The following is a 12,147-nucleotide window of genomic DNA, read 5'->3' on the forward strand; positions in this document are numbered from 1 at the left end:
CATTCTGTGAGAAACTGACGAATGGACACTCAGGAAAACACCAAGCACTGACCCATCACCCTGGAAACCCTTCATTCTTCATTCAGTCCACATTGGAGACACATGTGAAATGGCAGGCAGAGAGTTTACAGCTGCTGAAGTTGCTGCAGCAGTTTTGTAAAGTAGTGATGAAGATAATGGAGCATTTTGATTGATCTAGACATAACTAGCTTGATTGCAAAAGTCAATCACCATTTAATGTCAGTTATCAATCGCGAATGACTCTCTGCACTGTAGGATGATCAGAGCTTCAGAGCTCCTCCGTCTCCTGACTGTCCTGCTGTGTCAGACTGATGAGATCAGACTTTGGTAGCGTTATGTGGAGATGCTGAAAGTTTCTCCTGTTTATTCTCCTCAGCCTCTTGCACCTCACAACGTCAGACAGCCGGGGCAATTTAAAGTTTAAATTTATTGTTTTGTTTTTAGTTGGTGTTGTTACTACAGCCATGCAGGGAGGATTACTGACCAGGCCAGTGGGGCCAGAGCCCAGGGACAGAGTCAGAGCAGACATGTTTTCAGATCTACTCTAAACTTTACACACTCACACACACACAGAGTAGGTAGGCCAACATCACAGATACAATTTCAAACCGCACTGATGTTGTGCAGTGTCCTTACATCAGGCTATGGGCTGCTCATCACAGCAGGGCAGTCAAAACAATAGAAATCAACCAGAAAACTGGATTCACATAAACACAACCAACACTTCACTATCCAGCAAACAGCACCCTTCACTGTAAATCATGCACCCGCTCACCACAGACACAACCTCTGAGAATATGACAAAACTAAGGGTTCTTTTGCACCTGCCTTGTTTGGTCCAAATCTTCAGACTTTTGAGTTTGGTCAGAACCAAAATGGCAGGTGTGAAAGGTGCTTCGCACAACAGTCAAATGGATCAAACTGAACCATGGTTCTGTTTATTTGCAGTGTGAAAACATTTTGCTGCCATTGAAGCATTAGTACCGCTATGGTGAGTGAGTTAGCAGCCAGCCAATGCTGGATTAGCCAGCCAACATGGGACCCCCTAAATACTAGGGGACATTTTGCACACTGGGCAAAAGCATACTGCCATGATGGGCATGAAACATGTTTATGGTTCATTCATGTCTTACCTTTAACAATCAGTGCAAGTAACATTAAACGTTTGCTTTGATATTTTCACACAGCTTTTGTAGTAAAAGAGCACTGTAAAAAACAACTGTCAATTGCAATGTTGTGTAGTTTGTTCTCAGTTTTGGACTAGTAGAAAACAAGATACTTATGGGACAGATTTTCATTAAACAACCCTAGTTGCACTTTTTAACCTCAACCAGAGCATTTAGTTTGAAACATGGTGCATGATAATGAACTGAAGGCTTAAAACAAATGTAATAAACTCTGTAGAGCTGCCTGCTGTGTCAGCTAGAATTAGACTGGACGATATTGTGGCCAGGGGCCATATTACAGAACCAACTTACCTCTGAAATCTGATGTGTTTAGTCGCCATGACAACTTCAGTACAGACTGAATTTAGGACAGTAGCTATTACAGAATAACAGTTCTTAACTTCATAATCTCATCATTAACTCCAGATAAGAAAACAGTTTTACACAAACATCCTCACTAGTCTAAATCTCCTAAATACTGTCCTAACTTTAGGATAAACCCCAACAGTGTCCTAACATCTGTTTAAGCGTCCGTTTCTGTCATTTTTAGGCAGCTGTGTTGGGCAGCAAAGTTCACTACTAGCATAATGACGCTATTTTTATTTATACTGTAAAACGCTGCTTTCACTGTGAGATGTTGTTCTTTTCTAACTCAACGTTTTAAAAATCTCAGACGCTGCAGACACGAACATCCCCTCTTATTACCTTCAGGTGATAATGTTGATGATAAAATATTACAGTGATGGTGGTGAATAATGAGGAGACAGAGCTGAATGTGTGTCTGTTTATTAGGAGGAATAACGTTAGCGCGCTCGGCTAAAACGTTTGGGAAATGGAGACTGAAACTGGGGAGCAGCGACACTCTGATAAACAGCAGGTGGCGCTGTCACAGTATTCAGAACTTACAGTTTATCACACTTTAGTTTAGTTTGACCTCTTTTATGCATATGGTTGGTTGGTAGGCAACAGACATGACAGCTGATTGTCGACTTCAGTCGAGTAGGTTAAGATTTCCTAACTGGAGATAAGATGCTGTAAGTTAAGATAAAATTAATGAATTAAGATCAGATTTACCTCGGTAATATGAATTTGTGAAAATTCTTATCTTGACCTGTCGTAACTTAGGACTAAAAGAGAGGAAGTTTATATAATACAACCCCTGATTCACACAGTTGCACAGAAATTGATAAGCTGATCTCTCGAGGCTGATGTTAGCTTCATATTGGAGTTTCCATTCCACCTTATATAGTACAGCAGTTGCATGGTAGCACTTGTACATGCATGTGAACGTAAATGCTACATAATTTAAGGTGGAACAGGAAACAAGAGCAAGAAGGTAACTTCAGCCTCATCTAAACTTTCTCCATTAAGTTACAATCAGCAAACCAAGGCTGTACAGCTAGAGGTGGGGGGCTGGTTTAACCACTAAATCAATACAGAGTTGTGTAGTTTATGCATAAGTTCACTGCAGGTGGCTGAAAACTAAACTGGCCCTCTGGGAATTCTCCTGACTCTCTTGAGTACCGGAATTGCCCAAGGGCCTCTGACTGCGAGGGGCCTCGCTGGGCCTCAGACTTCTGGCACAAAGCCACGAAAGTCTACTGCAGATGCAAAAGTGAGATGAATGAATAGCCCTTATATGTGTAGCAGGATTAATACTGTTGCACTAGACTTTTACTAATATGCATTTAAATAAATCTATATGTATTAATGCTGTACTTGATTCACTACTTTGTACTATTTATTTTGAGTGGTTGCACGCTGAAGCACATAGGAGCCTCTTTTCATTCGATCTTTTCATTTCATATTGACATATATTGACAAATATACATTCTATGTATATAGAGTTCAGATGTATTGCTGACTTTATATAAGTCAGCAATACATCTGAACAGTGATTTTTAAATGGAAACCTGGTGTTTATTTCAGACTTTTGATGTTCTTTGATGACATTACGGTTAATACAGCACTGCATGCAGCTAGCAACAGAAAGCCATGTTAGCTAGATAATATGTGATGTCATTTCTTGTACATTGTTCAAAATGTTATTTCACAACCTTAGTACATACTGTGAGTTCATGTGTAACCAGAGGATTTAGAGTTAAAAGCATGTTGGCTTTAATGGGCAGGTAGGTCTGTGGGCCTCACGGCATCTGCTTTTCTCTCATGCAGAAACAACTGGTGCAGATTCCGTTATGGGTCTGTATCATTTAACACAGCGCAGGGTGGGACTGTCAGGGAGCCTGTGTTACAATGCACCCTATTGCTATATTCATAATAATTAAAAGCCCCCTAACACCAAAATGCGCAGAAATGTAACAACAGGAAATAATATAAGGCTATTGCATGTGATTTGAGAACTAAGCATTTTCCAGCATGGCTCGAAGCACCCATAAAAAGCAAACATATCCAACAATGTTGTGTAATTAATACTTTTACCTAAGGCCCACAGTGATACTTCTGTGTTCTTTCAAACCAAAATCAGTCATTATTCATTTCTACATGATAATTTTCCAACCTCTCTTTATCCCTTACAATTTAACAAGCTCTTTCTGCAACGTGGCAGATAGCCTCTGTTCTCATTGGCTGCCCTTATGTAACAAGCACCCCAGGCTGAAACACTCTTTGAGGCTAAACTGCTGTAGATTGAATAGGTGTACATATGCAAATGCACAGGTTTTGTGACATAACTGAGTTTTTTTTAAACAGTTTAGTTTCATTTACAAACTGAATGTACTGGGGAGTAAATGGTATGTTTGGAAACTTTAACAGTGAATGTGTTTACATGCACTCAATAATCAGATCATAATCGGATTTATAATAATCAATTATCTTATTATTCAAAAGGTCACGTAAACAGCAAACTACAATCTAGAAATCTGCTTTAAAAAGTCAATAAAGAGAGCTGGATTTTAGCTCAGTAATCAGATTTCTCAGTCTGCGCATGTGCGAAAACAGGCAGTAAATAAATAAGCAGTGTTGTCGCAAGATGGCAGCAAAACACTTTTAGTGTGACCAAGTACATGCTTGACGAAAGAGGGGTTTAAATATTCTTTATTTTCTAGATGATGTATGTTCATATTTTCAGGAAAGCTGGCGCAATGTTTTTTTAAAAAGCTGTGGCATGAAGTTCGAGTTTTATATTATGTTTACGTCACGTCTTATTCTGTGAGTTTATTGGCTCGTTGCAAAGCAGAAATCTGATTACTGTGTGACTCATGTAGACCCAGATGTTCCCTATTATCTCATTACTCAAGTGCATGTAAACGTGTTGATCAGACTACTGACAAAATCTGATTTTCTGCAGTTATCGGATTATTTACATACACTTAGTGTTTATATACTACATAAAGCTGTTTCATTGCAATTGGCAATCCAGTTTTCCATGATATGGGTCCTTTAACATTATTTTGCAGGTCTGTTTTTTAATGTTGTGCAAAGTGCTTAAAAATAAGTGTGGAGAGGTTTTACCCTGAGTGTTTAAAGTATAAGTGATACTGGCCTACACTCTTAAAAAGATTGTTTTTCAAGGGTCCTTTAATAAAGAAAATGGTTCTTTATAGAACCATGAACACTCAAAGAATGCTTTTGGCTTATGGTTCTTCAGATTGATGGAGAATGTGTTGTATATGGTTCTATATAGCACCAAAAAGAGTTCTGCTATTGTTCTGATATAAAGCTTGTGTACAATAGCAGAAACCTTTTAGGTGCTATATAGAGCCATACACAACATCAGATAAATAGTTCTAAGAGTTCTATGCAAAAAAGCACAAAATACAGGATAAGAGTGAGAAAAATATATATACATTTAAAAATTATGCGATACATGGTAACACTTTATAATAAGAGTACATGAACTGGCAGTAATTAAGGCATTTACTAATGAATAACTAATCAGAAAGTAATGAGTCATTAATCAGGAACAAATGAATAAGTCATATATTAACAACCACAAGACTAAATTACTCATGATGAAGGTAATAAAGGCTTGGCGACAAAGACATTGGCGAACTGCCAGAAGCTCTGTTAGTTTCATTCTATTCATGTAATTTATGATTACCTATGTCATACTGCAATGTCATACTGTTACAACAGAAACATAAACTGTTGTATGTTTAATAAACTGTAAACTAGTTTATTTACTGAAAATAGGCATTTGATTTAATTAAAACTGTGAATTATCTTAATATATGCCACAGTTATTCTGAGAAATACCACCTTCAGAAAATGACAATGTGTTTCCCATTATACATCTATTATTCTTTTTAAAAATTTGCTATATCTAAATGTTTTATTAATGGAAACACAGCATTTTGCAATGTAACACTTCAACTGTTTCCACAGCTGGAAATGACTGCTATTTTTCTTTGCCAGTAAATGGCAGTAATTGCGTTAAATGCTATATGTCAAGAGGCCATAGAGACTTGAGTGAATATCTCTAGTACAACGTTTAAGAGCAGCGAATGAAAATAATTGAAATAATAAAAAAAATCAATATTTATCTTTTTGCCTTTTTGCAATATTTCACATTTTTCTTACTTTTAAAGGTGAGTTATGCATATGCATACTGTATTATATACGTAATTTACATTGCAGATATAATATTTACACGTGGTCTTGTTGTCTGAGTGTTGTGAGTGCTGGTATGTATGTTCATGCCTCACCTCTTTTTAGACTAAAGTGTAAAACATGAAGCTGTTATCTGTGGTAAAACATAACGGATTTGCAGGAACTATTATTTCTAAATTCGTTATAAAGTAGCTTAAATATTTGGTTTGGTGCTTAGTTATTTGCAATAAACCTTTTTGGATTTAATAGTAAGGTGTTTGTGTTTCTCACGAGCGTCGTGTGATTGTAGTAGTAATATGTGGCGTCAGGCACGTCTATTCTGTCTGGTTAAAATCACATGTTAATTTTATGCTGCTTGGTTCATTAGTTTATTCCTCCTTTGACAGGGACTCTTATTGTGAAGGGCTGTGTGTGCGGTGGCAGCGCTTCACAGGGCCTAGTAGTAAACAGACTGAGCCGAGACGGAGAGAGGGCGCGCTAACTGCCGAGCGCTAACCTAGTGCCGTGTTCTCCCCTTTCTTTTGTGCTCCGTTCTGAGTTTGTCAGTAAAGCTGAGTCACAGGCTCGAATCTTCAGCTTGTGTGAGTTATTTAGAAACACCGCTTCAGTATGAATATCTTCGTGACTTTAATTAGCTAGCAGTTCTGTCCGTTTTACAGATGTTTGTGGAACTACAGAACCAGTGTGTGTTGGTTTCTCTTCATTTTCCGTGTTACAGTGACAGATTCACGTGCTCTAGTTCTGTGTATTGTGTAGAAGTCATAAGATGATAATAAAATATGCTTTTTGTTTCTGTGAATTTCGTCAATGTCATGTTTTCATATGAGCCATATTGTAGTTAGCTACTTATCCTTCATCACTGTTCTTGAAAGGGCAAAAGAATGACTGTCATTTTGCTAAGTAAAATGATTAACCCCTGCTATTTTATTAGCTCATGAACTCATCATGAAGAATCAGTATATAATCAGTAATAAATTGTGATTCGCTCATCACTTTCAGTGGCACAAACATGAGTTCATCATGAAGAATCAGTATTTAATGAGTTATAAAGTGTGACTGGTTCATCACTTTACTTTAGGGAGCACAAACATTATGAATTCATCATGAAGAATCAGTATTTAATGAGTTATAAAGTGTGACTGGTTCATCACTTTACTTTAGGGGGCACAAACATTATGAATTCATCATGAGTTATCAGTAATCACTGCTTTCTTTATAGTGAATTGAGAATTGACACTGCATAGTGTTGTATTTTTCTCACTCTGACACACCTCAACCAGCACAACAGGAGCTTGTAAATTAGCAATTGAGTTCAATCAGGTGTACTAGATCTGGGAAAGCACAAAAATGTGCATACAATTAAGGCTTCTTAAGACCCCAGGAGAAAGACACTCCAATAATCAACTCATTTCTGAGTTCAGTGGTAACTGTAGTCTAAACTATTCCCTCATGAGGCACTGTGTATCAATACAGGAGTTAAAACATGTCATATTACTAACATGAAAGATGAATTAAAACTATGGCAACTGTCACAAATGAGGACTAGTTGCAAAACAATGTCAGTGTAAGCCTTTAATTTTACTGAACAGTCACTAGGTGGGTAGAAACAGACGAGGTAACATAAGAAATCAAAAACAATAAACTGAAGACCTGACAGATAGAAACAGGCAAATACAAGGGCTGCTTACACAACAAGATGATGAAGAAGGACAAGATGATGAGAGGATGGAGCTATAAAAAAAACTGTTGACTTTGATAGGCATAATATTCCAGAGCACTGTGTCTCAGGGGGATCTTGTGACAACATTAATTAACACATGAATTCCTAATAAATTCAGGCACTGAATAAAAACTTTATTACCTTCATCTTCATTCATTAGTACATGCGTTAGTAATTTAGTCTTGTGGTTGTTAATATATGACTTATTCATTTGTTCCTGATTAATGAGTCATTACCTTCTGAATAGTTATTCATTAGTAAATGCCTTAATTACTGCCCATTCATGTACCCTTATTATAAAGTGTTACCCAATACATATATTATACACTCTTGATGATGGTTCTTGAAGGGTTCTTCAGTAAAGAAAATGGATCTAAATAGAACCATGAACAATCAAAAAACCATTTGCATGATTAAATGGTTTGTTGCATGGTCAAATCGTTCTTCAGATTGATGGAGAATATGTTGTATATGGTTCTATATAGCACCAAAAAGGGTTCTGCTATTGATACAAGCTTGACATTGTAACAATAGCAGAAACCTTTTTGGTGCTACATGGAGCGATTTTCAAAAAGGTTCTATACAGAACCATATATCACTCATTCTCCATCAATCTGAAGAACGATTTCACCATGCGAAGAAATATAATTAATTAATATAAATAATTAATTTCTACATCATTATTTTCTGAACTTGCTTTATTCCTTACAGTTAAACAGGCTGTGTCTGTTACTGTGCCTTGAAGACTGATATATGTAAATGTGCTCTGTTCTGATTGGCTGCCCTCTATCAAAAAGCAGTGCGGGCTGAAACACTCCTTATAACTTGGGTGGGGTTAAACTGCTGTAGGTTGAATGGGCGGGGCTAAACTGTTGTAGGCTCAGTGGGTGGAGCTAAACTGCTGAAGGCTGAATGGGCGGGGCAAAACTGTTGTAAGCTGAATGGGCAAGGCTAAACTGCTGAAGACTGAATGGACGAGGCTAAACTGCTGTAGGCTGAATGGTCGAGGCTAAACTCCTGAAGGCTGAATGGACGAGGCTAAACTGCTGAAGGCAGAATGGACGAGGCTAAACTGCTGTAGGCTGAATGGACGAGGCTAAACTGCTGAAGGCTGAATGGACGAGGCTAAACTGCTGAAGGCTGAATGGACAAGGCTAAACTGCTGAAGGCTGAATGGACGAGGCTAAACTGCTGTAGGCTAAATGGATGGGGTTAAACTGCTGCAGGCTGAATGGACGAGGCTAAACTGCAAAAGGCTGAATGGGCGGAGCTAAACGGCCGAAGGTTGAACGGGCGGGGCTACATTGCTGTATGCTGAATGGGCAGGGCTAAACTGGGGTAACTGGGGAATTTTATTGTTTTATCTGTTGCAGGAAGATGCTGAAATGTAGAGGACAGTGCTGAGAAACGCTGCTGCTGTTTTAGTCCTAAACTCTGCTCAGGTTGAGTAAAGCTGCACCAGCCTGTTCCTATGTCTTACATAACACACTCTAATCACACACTCATATCTCCTCACTCTCTGCTCACTGTAACTCAGAGTCATCACCAACTCAGGCGAAACAAAGCCTTCCAGGATTTCAAACATCTCTGGGGGATTTCCATTTCTTACTCATCTTACACAACCTCACTGATTATAAAGAATTCACAGAACTTCAGCTGGAGGAAACAAGATCCTTTACTTTTCCAAACCTGAAACAAGAACAGGTTGAATTTCTGTGACCAGGGACCGTGGCCAGTGGCCAGTGACTATACAGCACGTACAGCCAGGGGTGCAGATTTAAAGGGCTCATATCACAGAAATTTCTTCAGTGTATTTTAAAATACGTATTTGATGTAGTATGTAAACAGTGTTACATTTCCAAAAAGTACCATTCACTCTCCAGTCCATATGAGAAACAAAACTGCAAAAATTATTTGTCTTTGTGATGTCACAAAAAACAAAACCGAACTGAGTTAAGGACTAAGACAGATGCAGCGTTTCTCAGCACTGTCCTCTACATTTCAGTGTCTTCCTGCTTCAAGCAGCGGATAAAATAATAAACTTTCCCAGCTCATTTAGCCTACAGCAGTTTTGCTCCACCCATTCCGCCTACAGTAGTTTATATGGTTCTATATAGCATCAAAAAGTGTTCTTATATTGTATACAAGCTTGATATCATAGCAATAGCAGAACCCTTTTTGGTGCTGTATAGAAACATATACAACACATTCTCCATTAACCTGAAGAACCATTTAATGATGCAAAGAACCCTTTAATCCTGCAAATGTTTGAGTATTCATGGTTCTATAAAGAAAAGTGGTGGATCATTCTCAGCACTGCAGTAACACTGACGTGGTGGTGGTGTGTTAGTGTGTGTTGTGCTGGTACAAGTGGATCAGACACAGCAGTGCTGCTGGAGTTTTTAAACACCTTAGTGTCACTGCTGGACTGAGAATAGTCCACCAACCAAAAATATCCAGCCAACAGCGTCCTGTGGGCAGCGTCCTGTGACCACTGATGAAGGACTAGAGGATGACCAACACAAACTGTGCAGCAGCAGATGAGCTGTCGTCTCTGACTTTACATCTACAAAGTGGACCGACAAGGTAGGAGTGTCTAATAGAGTGGACAGTGAGTGGACACAGTGTTTAAAACTCCAGCAGCACTGCTGTGTCTGATCCACTCATACCAGCACAACACACACTAACACCCCACCACCATGTCAGTGTTACCGCAGTGCTGAGAATGATCCACCACCCAAATAGTACCTGTTCTGTGAGGGTCCATGGGGGTCCTGACCACTGAAGAACAGGGTAAAAGGGGGCTAACAAAGTATGCAGAGAAACAGATTCTACAGTCTGTAATTGTAGAACTACAAAGTGCACCTATATAGTAAGTGGAGCTGATAAAATGGACAATGAGCGTAGAAACAAGGAGGTGGTCAGAATGTTATGCCTGATTGGTGTATATTTTGCATAGTAAAGAAAATAGTTCAACAAAGAACCATTTGCATGCTTAAAGCGTTCTTTGCGTGGTTCTATGTAGGAACTAAAAGGGTTGCGTTACTGTATCCATCCAAAGGTTTCTTAGAGTGTGTTCATGGTTCTATATAGAATCAATATTCTTTACTAAAGAAACCTTGAAGAACCATCATCAAGAGTGTATGATATATATATATTGCATGTTTTTTTAATTTATATACACATATATATATATACACATATATATATATATATATATATATATATATATATATACACATATATATATCACTCTTCTCATATATTTAGTGCTTTTTTGCCTAAAACTCAGTATTTATGGAGTGTTTGTACAGTAAGTTGTACTGCAGAGTAAGAATTCCATTGTGCAGTGTAATGTCTGTGGGATTTTTGATACTCACAAAGGAGTTTTAATGAGCTGAATCAAGTGTAATTAGGGAGATTAAACTCAAATGTGGAGTGCAGAATGAACTATTCCAGGAACAGCATTGAGAAAGTGTGTGTTAGAAACTGAAACTGCTTCAAAAGAGCCCCAAAAACAGCTTCCAGATGGAATGAGCTCTTTGAGAAAGATAGATTTCACACAGTGCGATTGTGTAACTCAGTTTCAGTTTTAGAAAAGCTGAACCTCCAGCAGCTTCCTGGCTGTTTTCTGCAGGGGCTTCCACTCCGCTGACGCTGACGGCCGCTGCAGGTCACGCCACTTAAATAAATGCAGGGCTGTTATGATAAAAAAGCCCCAGCTTAAAGGAACTGATGCATGTGAAAGGCTTTTTTCTGCGTGTAAGCACAGGCAGGCTCCACTCTAATCCACACACCTTCAGCCTGACAGGCTGGATTTAAACGCTGACAGCTCAGACAGCCACACGCCACGCTTTAAAAAGTTCTAACACACTGCATATTATGTCCAATCAAAGAGCTCATGTCATGAAAAATCTAGTTTTCTTCACTTTTTTGACTACTAGAGTAAACAACTCCAAGGATTGAGTCACATGCCGGCAAGGTATTCTGTGACGTGTCAACAGAAACCAGACGCTCGCAGATGTAAAAGACGATGGCGTTTAATAATACCAGGCAAACAAACTGAAAAGGGCTGAGCAAAAGACGAAGTCACAAAAACAGGCAAAAGTTTCCAAAACACAGATCAGTCAGAAGGGGCAAAAGTACAAAAGGGACGAAGCAAAAAGGCAGAATCGATATAAACAAAGCAAAGGTCAAAACACAGGATAATGGCAGTCAGAATACAAACGCTTAGTAGTTTACAAAGAAACAATACCTCGCACTGGTTTGCACTAAAGCCCGGGCTTATAAAGTAAACTACACAGGTGATACAAGTTAGTATTCGGGAGAGTTGGAGCGCTGATTGGAGCGTGAGTGAGTGTCAGAAGTCACATCAGCCCCCACTGAACTGTGCGCAATGGAGTCCGTGTCAGAGTCAGAGTCTGAGGGAAGTTGACGAGTCATGTGATCTCCCAGAGGATTCTGGGAGATGAAGTCCATCTCTTTCTGAGAGTTCGCCGAATGCGTGACAGTCCCCCCCCCAAAGAGTCCGGGTGGGTCTCGGTACGAGGACGACCAGGACGACCACCACACACGCCACCGGGTTTCCGCACCGGGGCTGACCCAGAACTGTCGAGGCGCTGGACATACGGATTGTCCACTCGAGGGTTCCCTAGACGGGCAGGAAGAGAG

The sequence above is a fragment of the Colossoma macropomum genome, unplaced genomic scaffold (genome assembly GCF_904425465.1).
Source record: "Colossoma macropomum unplaced genomic scaffold, Colossoma_macropomum, whole genome shotgun sequence".
NCBI lineage: Eukaryota > Metazoa > Chordata > Actinopteri > Characiformes > Serrasalmidae > Colossoma > Colossoma macropomum.